We start from the raw sequence: 12,302 nt of genomic DNA on the forward strand, positions 1-12,302 counted from the left end.
AATGAAATGCAAAACTGTTCTAACAAGCATTAAAGACGTTAAAAATTATCATAATCAATATCACAAGTTTATAATACGATTTGAGTCATTTACAAAGATAATTTTGTTGTATTTATTCGTATATACGTTTTGTAATGTTTAGCTATATGACAACACGGACCTATAGACTATTGATCTGTGAGGATATTACATCTTTTATCTGAATTTAAAAAATGTAACTTAAATCAGCTGAGTAGTCGTTTCTCCTAAAAGTATGTCCAAACAAATGTCAAAAAAAAATTGTATATGCTTAGGATTTAAAAATTAACGCACAAAAAGGAACTAAATTTCTAAAGAAAAATAAATAAATCGATTGATATCGTCAATATTTTACACTAATACTGATAACTTATAATGATATTTCCTATTTAAAGACTATCGGAAAATATACGTATATTAGTTTACTACTTCGTTGAATAGAAACCAAATAAACAACATTGACAGTTTCTGAGTTTTACTTCTGCATAACAAACATTATAATCGCATAATAACCTTTATACATAATAACTGCAATTAGAACAACAACCTAACAAAAAGTAAAAGGATTGGCAAAATACGGCCGTGAAAACGAACGGACTCCATGATAGGTCCTAGTGACACACGGCTGGAAGTCCGAGTGGGAAAGAACCACGCAAGCCGAGAGAGGCTAGGCTGAGCCGTTGTATTAAGTGTAAATTCAAAGTGTACTCTATTAATACTATAGTTTCCTATGATATGCCAGTGCTGGAATAGACTGTTTGGCAAAATGAGACAACCCAGCAACTACGGTCTACGTGCAAATGCTCCTTTTGCCAAAAGCAACTGCAAAACCCGCAATATATCCGCAATCTCCTAGCAACGCAATGCAACCACCAATTACCAACAGCAAATGCAACATCCGCAATATATCTCCGCAATCTCATGGCAACGCAACGCAATGCAACGCAATAACGCAACCACCTGGACGCCAAGTACTAGGACGTTCCCGGCCTTGAGAAACAGACATGCAGCAATCTCCTTAAGAACTTGTTATTCCAGCAACGGGATAATTAACGTTATATCTATATTCATCCTAATTAATTGATTTTAGTGTATAATTCCCAATTTAATATGTACTCTTGTTGATTCCCATACCGAGTGATAACTAGCAACGAGGTGCTCGACCAAGGTAAAAGGTCTCAACAAGCCCAAATACATCTAAATCATAAATTATATATGTATGTACTTTTAAATTGAAATGGATGACGGCCTAGCCAGCTCTCGGCTTGCAATTTTTTTACCCGCCTTCACGACTGACTAAGTATAGTAAAAACAAAAACATGTGGATCCTTGGACAGCGGCGCTCATTTACCTCAAACTTCTATTAAATACTACCTCATATGCAATCTACCGGTGACCAAATTACGCTGGTTATTTAAGCAACAATGCAGCTATTTTTATTTTTTTTTGCAAACAGAAAGCAGTTTCCGATGTCCATGGTTCCATATTTAGACATTCTTAAATCACAAACAAAATATAGGCACATTCTCAACATGTTTACAAAAAAGTACATGAAGTTCACAAGTCAGGTTCAGTCCAATGTATCTATAACCAAAGTTATTTCCACTAAAAGTGGGGGTTGACACTCTGTCGTGGCCTATCTATGGCAACAGTCAAGTGTTCCATACTGAACTCCCATCCGCACGAGTTTCCAGTTATGATAAATCACCATGACTACAAGATCATAGTCACAAGTAATGTTCCATATAGCGGTTACACATTAAGAAGCGACTGTATATTTCTGGCACTCTTAAGATGACGCTCCAGATATATTCAGATGGCGATTTGTGATCCGTTGCTCCCCGACTGTTTTATGGTATTTTCTGTCAAAGCGAACGCCCCCTGGAGAGACATCAACCCGCCATAGCGCGCCATTGGACCAGACTCGAACCACCGCTGCGATACATACTGTAACATTCAACATACGAAAGAAACAACACATGACAGTAAATTTCTGAGCAGCAAAGTTCAAACTTAATTACTTATATAACAGGTAAATTCTAAACAAAAGGTAAAAGGAAAAAAAAAATCTATGACTGGGTGGGCTGGGCGTGCTTTTCAATTTTGATCCTCTCCGCACGAGATTTCGCTAGCAACGAAACATTCCCGGTTCATAGACCGGTTTAATTTAATTTAAACGTTTACTTTAAGCTAGAGTCAAATATCGAGACCCAGTCCATATTGACTTGACCGATAGAGACCGAGTGTTCCGATTGCTTAGCAACAGAACGACAACCCTTAAATTCAATCTCGCGAAAATAATAAATTTATTTTTAAGCAAAATAAATTAAATTATGTACGGTTGCATTAACGATTAATACGTCTGGAGGTTTGAAATAGTCTACTTAATTAAATGTAACTTAGTTATCAAACAAGTACAATGAAATAAATAATTTGAGCAGCATTAAGGGAAAATGTCAGTTTTTCGAATTTCCTTAATTGTCTTAACTATTTTTCAGTAATGCGAAAATATTTGCATAGAAAGCATAATTAAACTACTGTTGATAAGTGCAGATTGTCGGAGGTCATGGCGGATAGCAACGGGCAACTGATAAGCCCCGCCTGATCTAGAAGCTGATTGGTCAATCGATTATCGACCGGCTAGTTTGAGTGACAGGCCGCATCATGTTAATTAAAATGTTTTTGAAAGTATAGCATTCCATTTCGATAGTTTATGAGTCTCCAAGAAAGACATAATAGCTAAACTTAAAAACAAAATATAAAAATCAAAATTTACATGTTATTTCATACTTTTCCATCCTTTGTAGAAACAGTCTTGCGGGAAATCTCAAAAAGGTTTAATAGAATAGAGAAAAATGTATTACATTAGCATTTTTTAATGTAAACCCTTCCAAATTAAAAACAAAAACCCTAAAATCAATTGGTGTGCTTACACCACATGAAATACCACGGGTAAAATTTACCCCACCTCAATAATTCGTACAAGTTTGTACCAATCGGTAAATTTCCCCAGTTGGTATTTGCGTTTATATGCACATATGTGCACCTGAGGTTACCAATACTACTTTAGCCTCTTCATCTGAGTATGTGAATCTAATTTTGTGCAGTTAGAGACTCGGATAGCTTAAATAACTATTTGTCTTTTCTTTTAAAATGCCGCATATATAAGACGGCGTTTGCTAATTTGAAAACATATTTCGATGAAAGAAACCCACATAACACATCTTTCGTAATAATGTACACGCGTTCGTAAGGTTATGAGAACTAGGACTTTAAGAATCCAGACTCATGCCTCCTTGCCAATGGGATCGCTGGACATATACACATTTAAAAAGAACAATCCATTAAGCAGATTATAACCAAATACCGATAATTTAGTCATTAATTGCTTAAAGAAAGTAGTCAGTTAATTAGAAGCTTGCGCATGCGCACTGGATAATATTGAGGCTTTCGCGAGGCATTTCTTGCTGAGCACTGTCAGATCAATTATTTTTTTATTTACTAAACGAATCGTTGGCGTTGGGTTGCGTCCGTCCCCTTCATATCTGGGAAGTAAGTGTGTGTGGGGGGGGGGGGGGGGGGGGGCGGGGGAGGGGGTCACAACCCCCTCAAAACTTTGATTTTACTGATTATTGAAATAAATTGTTTGAAATCGTTGATGCATTTCAACTCTTCACTTCAGTATACTTTTGTTACATCTTATATAGTGGACATACTTATGAAAAAATGTATATACTCTGTATATCAGTGTTTTCATTGTAATGGTTTCAACTTAAGAATAAAATTGTTTTTTAAGTTTCAATTGCCGTCAAACTTAGGGGAGGGGAGTTTGTGTTCACCTCCCGCTCGATCCGCCACGCAACTCGTGTTCAGTTGACCGTACATAGGCAAAAACTTTAAAACAGATACGTTGATGGAAATGTTTAAAATCTTTCATGCAATTTAACCCTTTTTTCAAGAATACTTTTATTTTTATAAAGTGGGCATACTTATGATTTCCTTTTTTATATCTATTTCTATTTTTGAATATCAGCGTTATACTTGTTAAGGTATCAATTTAAGGTTGGAATTATATGTTTTAGGGTTCATTTGCCGTACAACTTGGGAGGCACGGGCCCTTGGGCCCAATTCCCGCTAGCCACTGAAAATCGCATTTCACTGACCGTTCAAATACGAATACTTTATCATGAATAAATACAAATATGACGATGCATATGATCTGTCTGATCTGTCTGTGTTCTTTTGAAAGTTGTTTGTGTCCCTAGTTAGGTGTCCGTTAGACAGAAGCCAAGGCCCCTTGACCGATGTTTCATTGAATGTTGGATACTAAACCTGTTTCTGTACTTTTTATTTCATAATTTGGTCAAGTTTGAATTCGTTAGATTTCCAAATGCGTCACTTTACAGCTTCTCGTCGAAATGAAGCATGTTCAATGATTAATAATTGACCTTCGAAAATGTAGTGTCTATAAATTTAGTAATGCGCTATTGTGTTTTGTGCTATAGCTTAACATATAAAAGACAATGCAGTTTGAACCAGTTTTTTCTTTGTTTAATTGAATAATCAGGTTATTCCCATGATCCGAAATGTTGCTGTTGTGTATTATATTCCGTGTATTCTTGCGAACAATTGTTAAAATATCTCAAGCTTATGTTCAACTTATATCTCGTACACATATGAATTAGTGTCTTACAAAGTAAATAGGATTGTTTCATGAATAAGAATACCCGATGCTAAAGGTAAAAAAAACCTGAGACAAATAACAAAGATAAAGTGAAACAGGAGGAATGTATCTAGTTTGATCAAGACAATTTAGACTTAATGTCAACTAGCGGATTCAGGTGGGGAAGGCACCGGGTGACCCCCCCCCCCACACACACACACCTGAATCTGCTAGTTGACATTAAGTCTAAAATCTTCAAAATTTACTTTTTTTTCAATATAGGAGAAGAAAAGTAATAAAAAACGACCAAAATGCACAAGTTCGGTCTAGACATTGTTAAAATGTTCATGGGGGAGGACCCCCCAATCCCCCCCTGCCACTACTTTACACCAAATAGATAGCGTTTCTGAGGGAGGGGCGCAAGTCAAAAGGGTACGCCCCTTAGTTACGCCCCCTCTAACGCCGAATCCAGGAACCGCCCATGATGTTCCCATTTATTATGATTTTCTAGAGGATATTTAAGGAACACAAACACACAGGCGTGCAGAGAGATTGAATTTGATATAATTGCGAGTCATTGGTTGATATCGCGCTATATTGCCCCCCCCCCACCGCTCAACAAACAAGGAATATTGATGGTCTTAACCAGAGGTCGCATTGATACTACACGAAAAATGTACCAGTGATGTCTCTAAATCCGGGATGCATTCTGTAAATACAAGATCGTTGGATATCAATGCATTGATATTTTTTATTTAACCGGTCTAGGAAGTTGTAGGCTGGAGTTTCGACCCGGCTTTGCGTATAAAGAAGCTAGCCAGTAAGATTGCGGAAGTCCCTGGTTATTTTCTGACAAACTTAGTTGTCTCTCTCAACTGACATTCGATCCCTGACATTTAAAAATTACTAGCCGTTAAAAATGACCCCATTACTGATCAAAGGTTAATACTGATGAGTTTCTCAACGACTAATATAATCAGATTTAAATGTTCGAACCATTTTAAGTTCGCCCCGTATGACCTCAACGGTTTAAAACCTCTGGAAGAATGTTTGTGAATTTTGGGTCAATAATTCACTACTTCAATACATCGTACAGAATCCTAATTCCGGACGCGCTTGGTCAAGGTAAAAGTCACATTTTATTGTCAAATGACAGAGTCATATATATCTTGTCCGCTCAATATTTTTAACACCTGAAGGTCAATTATTCACAACCTTGAGACGACGCGCTTAACCTCAGCTCAACTCCAAATGTCCGAGCAAAAGATTTCATTTTAATTCAATATCTTCTAAACACCTTGAAAGTTGTTCAATTGAACGGTCACAGTTTCAGGTCAAATATTCCAGCCATATGTTTTGCATGTACTTTCCCGTATGCTCTTTATCTTTTACACCAACGGAGTGATTTTCATGAGAAACGTGTTCATAATGCACCAGTCAATTGTAACCACGCCCCCCCCCCCTGGTCCGGGAAATAGCGGGGACTTTGACTTTCGGTCCAGCCAACCCCGGCTAAAATCCCCGCCCTGCGGGGACGAACAGATGGTAAAATCCCCGCACCCTAAAGACCATAGGTAAGGTCCATTCCCCGCTATATTTAATGCGAAGACTAAACCACCGCATTCACCCGGCACTGCGGGGCCACCTCAAAGGTAAAAACACGGCCCATTTCCCCGGCTATCCCCGATATATCCCCGGACCTGGGGGAGGGAGGGCGTGGTTACAATTGACTGGGGCATAACATTTAAAACGCGATAAATGCCAAATGTCATAGAAAACAAGACAGTCATGAGGGAAGACGTGTAAAAACAAGCGCCTAATTGTTTATTTTTCTAATTATGTTTAATTAATCTTTTGAACTGTTTTAAACATCACTATGTGCGCATTATTGATTTTGAATAATGTAGTCTGTTTTCTTTGGAACGGCGAAAATTGTCACGAACATTTCGGTTCACAAGAGCATTGTGTGAGACTTCGATCAATATTTTATTCCATTTAAATTGATTGTGTTTGTTGGATAAAAGATTTATAACAAACATAAAAGTAGTATTTTAATAATACACAATGTTAATGTCACTTAAGCAGGTATGAAACACTAGATAAAGCTAAATTTCCAAACAAGCTAATCATATAGGGTTATTTCCGTTTTATTTATGCAACAAACCGTCATATTTTCTTTATGCATTTTCAATGTCTTAAAGCTGCACTCTCACAGATGGACCATTTTGAAAACTTTTTCATTTTTTGTCTTGGAATGAGCCAAATCTTGCGTAAATGTCTGGAAACCAGTGCTATAAAACAGGTGATAAGATGTGAGATGGCAGTTTTAAACAGTTACGTTCGAAAATTGATGTTTAATGGCTTAAAGAAAAATGCAATTTTTGGCATTTTGTTTTTCAAACAATGGAGATTTTTTCTATTGTGAGTTTTCTATATGACTAAATTGAAGGCACTGATGCCAAAATCAGCTGATTCTGAGATAAAAAATGAAAAATTGTTAAATCTGTCAATCTGTGAGAGTGCAGCTTTAACGGTTGCGTTAAAAGTTTACACTTGTATATATTCCAGTCATGTCCTATCTTAGGCATACACAAGATAAAAAAATACAAATATATACTATGAAGTATTCAGTATTGTTTAAAAAGATTCAAAATACAAAACTTCGGGACTTAGATTGTGTCTGTTGGTGTCTTCTTGTGAATTAGATCCCTATTTTTATAAAAGTTGATTTCTTGCAGCCATCTCAACTGTTAACTAAGGCCTAAAAAATTGTTTTGTTAGGGTTACATCCTTTTCAAAAATAGGTAGGGTAGGTAGGCTTTTTATTTATTTATTTTTTTTTTTATTTGGCTTTTTATAAGTATGTCATTTTCATCATTGGAGAATGGTGTTAAAGTTATCTTATATATAGGCAATTAAGGTTTAAACCACATATTGAAAAGCAAAAAAAAAATGTTTTTAGTTTTTTTTTAGTTTTTCATTTTTTTTTTTGAAACTGACTATAAAAACGGTAGGGTCGGCGCCTATTCCGTAGGTAGGGTCGGGTAACCCGAAACAAATGTATTTTTTTAGGCCTAATGGCAGATGAAACGAGCATTTTTTTCTGGCAACACATGGTGCAAATGTCCCCTAGTTTCTTTTGTTGGCGTGGAAATAGCATAAGCGTATTAAAGCCATGTTTGCCATAAAGTGTGCATGCATGATTTGCGTATAAAACTTAAACGTGGGATATAAACAAAATTATATTTAAGTGTTAAAAAAGAGACACAGTTCAGTGTTACTTCGGTCGAACATACTTTAATTTATGAGATATACGACAAAGCCAATCTTATATGATAATAATAATAATAATAATAATAATAATAATAATAATAATGACAATTATGACAATAATGATAACAATAAAATATCCTTATCATTTCAGGAAAACATGATTAAATTAATTTGTTATTAAGTTTTCCTTCTTTATTGTTCTATCTAAATCTGGTGGCCATGATCCAGTCTGTAAATATGCCAGTGCGCCGCGTTGTTCCTGGGCACCCCTTCGACGGATATCCTGTACAGTTGTAATGCCATTTCTGGTTGGCCCCCCATCTCCATGCAGTGCCCAACCAGGTTAAGATACGTCTCACAGTGGTAGAGCTGGGAACGACGGCTGGCGTCAAGAAAACAGTTACATAAGTTCAATACAGCCTGACGTTGTCTTCCTCGCTGGCCAAGATCACGGAAAGTCAGATACTGCAGATAGTAGAGGTAAGGCAGTGAGTCCACCACGGCCCATTTCATCCATTTACGCTCATTACGATCCCTATGATTGATATCTTCGCCTAATCCTCTCACCATCTCGTAGTGTAATATCGGTGGTGCACAAAACGCCTCCTGCCTCACGTAGCGAACACATAATGCCGTTTTGTTTGTTAATAACACGTCATCGTTATCAACAACACTGGTAGTGCACAGTGGTTTGTGATGTTCTTTATCTAAAGGATCCATCCTATTACATGTACATACAGCTTGCACACTGTCGTCATATCTACGTTCAACATCATTCAGCACGTCCGCTGCTCTTTCAAGCTCATTATGACAGAGGAGAAAAGAAGCCAACTTCAGTCTTGATGACGCCACATCCGTATCTAAGGAACTTTCGAACAGAGACAGTATATATCTAGGAACAACACTACCATTCCGTATGCAACATGATGCAGCAGTGGATGCCAAAACACTCAATACTTGTTTAAAAATATAGTCAAAATATTGTTCTCTTAATGGAAACGGCAGCTCATGAACATATGTACGTACTGTTTGAAGATATAGGCCGAAATATGAAATCATATATTCAGGCATCAAATCAGACTTCATAGACAGAATAATCTGAAAATATTTATTTATTCTGTGGCGAGCAAAGACACTTAGCCATCTACACAAACTATTGTTTGTCGGTATGTAACAAGCTTCACTGTAGCGAACAGTTCTGATAGTTGTGCTGAACATCCGGTTACCCAAATCGTCTGCTTGTATGTACGCGAGTATTATTAAGTCAGTGTCGATGATAGTTGAAAGGATCTTGGAAAGATTAGCTAACTGCCGACTTGTAAATTTTCCATGAAAAAGATTCACGCCTGCTACAATGTAGTGAGGGCACATACCGGTTTTCGTCCAACCAAGCAACAATTTCAAACAATACACAATACATTCCATCAAGCGATTTTCTCTCCACATTCCGGACGGCAACCTTTCCGCGGCGAAAAGCAGGGCAGTTTTGCAGTGAAAACTTGTCAGTTTTCCTTCATTATCTAAAAGGGGGTTGATGACGTGTGATTTTAGAATCTTCAGAACCACATAACATTTAAGCTGTACTGTTTTCATGCTAAACATCAGTGTTCTCTCAATGAGACTAGGAGAAATTCTCCATTCAACATGTCTGTAATAGCTGTCAAAGTATCCATCTGGAATAAGAAAACACCCACACTCCCTTACGTCTCTAAACAGTTCCGGTGTCGGCCAGTGTCCGGGCCTCGGTCGTTCAAACCACGCGTGGCATTCTAGCGGAAATGACCTGCACCAATACGCGAACACAATGTCATACATTTTAAAAGAGCTATGCGAGGGGCCACTGCAGTAGTAAAGTAAATTTTCTCTTATTGAGATCAGTTGGGTAAAAAAATCCAAATAATGTATTTACAAATAGTACACGGCCCTTACTGTCAACTACATGGAATAAACCACTTGAATGTATGAACGGTTCAGGTGAGTCATGTCTAATCACCTGTAATAGGTAATGTTGTGGAGAGCACGTCTCCTCCTTCACCATCAGCATGTTTAGTTTCCCGGCTTCCCATTCAGACCAGGACGACATGATGTTGATGTTGTTTATGCAGGTTAATGTGTCAATATCGGAGTTTAGTCCCGGTGTAGTTGTTCCCTCTGACTGACTCCCGAAATAGAAACAGGTACCATCAAGTCCTTGTAGTTTATGATTGATCGTCTCGCTCGCCTCTAACATGAGGAAAGTTCTCCTTCTTCTCCTCACCATCCAACTGTTGACGCCAATGTCGCTTAACGCCCTGGACAGACGGAGAGACATTATCCGGTAAAAGTCGGGCGGGTTCTCCATCTTTAAATAAGAAACAATGGTTATAATTCTTTCATGAAACGAATTATGTTTCTACAAGTAATATAAAACAAAACTTAGAATAACCTTAATTTTCACTTTCGCTTTCAAACTGTCTAATGAAAATATTGCATATATATGACAGATTTATTTAAAGTATTAGTTTTAATCTTGTGTTTGTCCGCGTGAGATGGAAATACAGACGTGATCCATAATAATGTAACGTTAATCAGCAGTTTTGAATACAGATAATATGCTTATTAGTAGGAAAGTTCCATTTTTACGTACTTTCGGTTCACGTATACATAATTGATAATACGAGTGTGTAATATTTACAGTAGCGGCTTCATCATAATCGAATAAAACATAATTAAATGATTTCTGCACGATACATAATGCTCATCAAATCCTATCACAACTGAATCATAAATACCTTTGTTACTGTGTTGTTTACGACAAGAATAAAATAATAAATAAAGTAACATTCCTCGTTTTGGTTGCATTCTTATTAGTGGGAGTGTACATGGAAAATCCAAAAGTCTATAAATAAACTATGACATGATTTAAAGGCGCACCTTTCGACATGCACCACTCCCTAAAAACCGAAAGAATGGTTAAAAATGTTGGTATATAGGAGGGGGGGGGGGGGGGGGGGGGGTCGGGATCGGGGTAGTCCCATAAGACATTTTGTCTATTTGATATATATATATATATATATATATATATATATATATATATATATAATGATATTTTTTCAAGTTACACTCTTCGAAATTTATTGAAATGTCTTTTTATCATTTTTTATTATTTTTTGTTAAATTTTAAACAATATCAATGGACTGACGGGCCACATTAATTTTTTTTTTTTAAACAATATCAAAGGACTGAAGGGCCATATTTTAGAGACCAAACTACGTGACTATCACCTGTGATGCAAACAACATACTCATATCCCTGTCAGCAAAGTTTAAGAATCTTTGATAAAATAAACAAATATTTCAACTTACAATCTCGAATATTGGAAACTCCTTTTCTCAAACAAAGTTTTAATAATTCACCAATTCTGTGTTAACAGTGCTTAACATTTTGTCAGACAAAACAGCTGTAACGTGCTGTCTTCACTTAACTACAAGCCCCTAGTTAATAACACAGTCAAGTAGCTCGATATGAAATCAAATAAAGCCAATCGTAACAACTCGGCCATCTTCGGCAAACTTCAATTATGTTCGATACAGGCCAAGGTGTTCCGATTGCAATTAAGTATGTTAAACGCCTAGTTTATGCCTTCTATAATTTACCGCCCCCCCCCCCCCCCCAATCCGTGTATTGTACACAACTACTGTCTATTGATCTTAATCTTTATTGCCGTGTGCTGTCTATCAGATCACCGATCTGAGTGTCATGCTGTGCAGGTTCTAAAGGTTTTATTATAGAAATGGACAAAACATATTGTCTTTAAGTTGTTGTTGTTTTCCAAATAATAATAATAATAATAATAATAATAATAATAATAATAATAATAATGTATATCACTACTCAAAAACTTATCACTCTTATTTGTTTATTATTTATTTCCAATCGGTTTAATTAATAAATATGTCAGCTATACTTAATGGTGATATGTATTAGTAAGACAGTTAGATGATCTAATCTAAAATTGTCGACGCTAAATGGCCCTAAACCAACAAGCAAATGCACAGGACATGCGCCCCTCCTGTGATACCAGTGCAATTAACAGGAGATGCACAGCCGGGGGTCATCATGCCAAACATATCTTAAACTAGGCCTTTAAAGCTGCACTCTCACAGATCGCGATCCATGGAAACCCCTCCTGTGATACCAGTGCAATTAACAGGAGATGCACAGCCGGGGGTCATCATGCCAAACATATCTTAAACTAGGCCTTTAAAGCTGCACTCTCACAGATCGCGATCCATGGAAACCCCTCCTGTGATACCAGTGCAATTAACAGGAGATGCACAGCCGGGGGTCATCATGCCAAACATATCT

General features: G+C 37.0%; 1 pseudogene; it reads right to left on the bottom strand.

Annotated features, from left to right (window-relative positions):
• Window positions 1–6,564: 6,564 nt before the first annotated feature.
• On the bottom strand, window positions 6,565–10,816 carry LOC128207498 (uncharacterized; annotated as a pseudogene).
• Between the last annotated feature and the right edge of the window lie 1,486 nt (window positions 10,817–12,302).

Source organism: Mya arenaria, chromosome 11 (genome assembly GCF_026914265.1).
Source record: "Mya arenaria isolate MELC-2E11 chromosome 11, ASM2691426v1".
NCBI classification, from domain to species: domain Eukaryota; kingdom Metazoa; phylum Mollusca; class Bivalvia; order Myida; family Myidae; genus Mya; species Mya arenaria.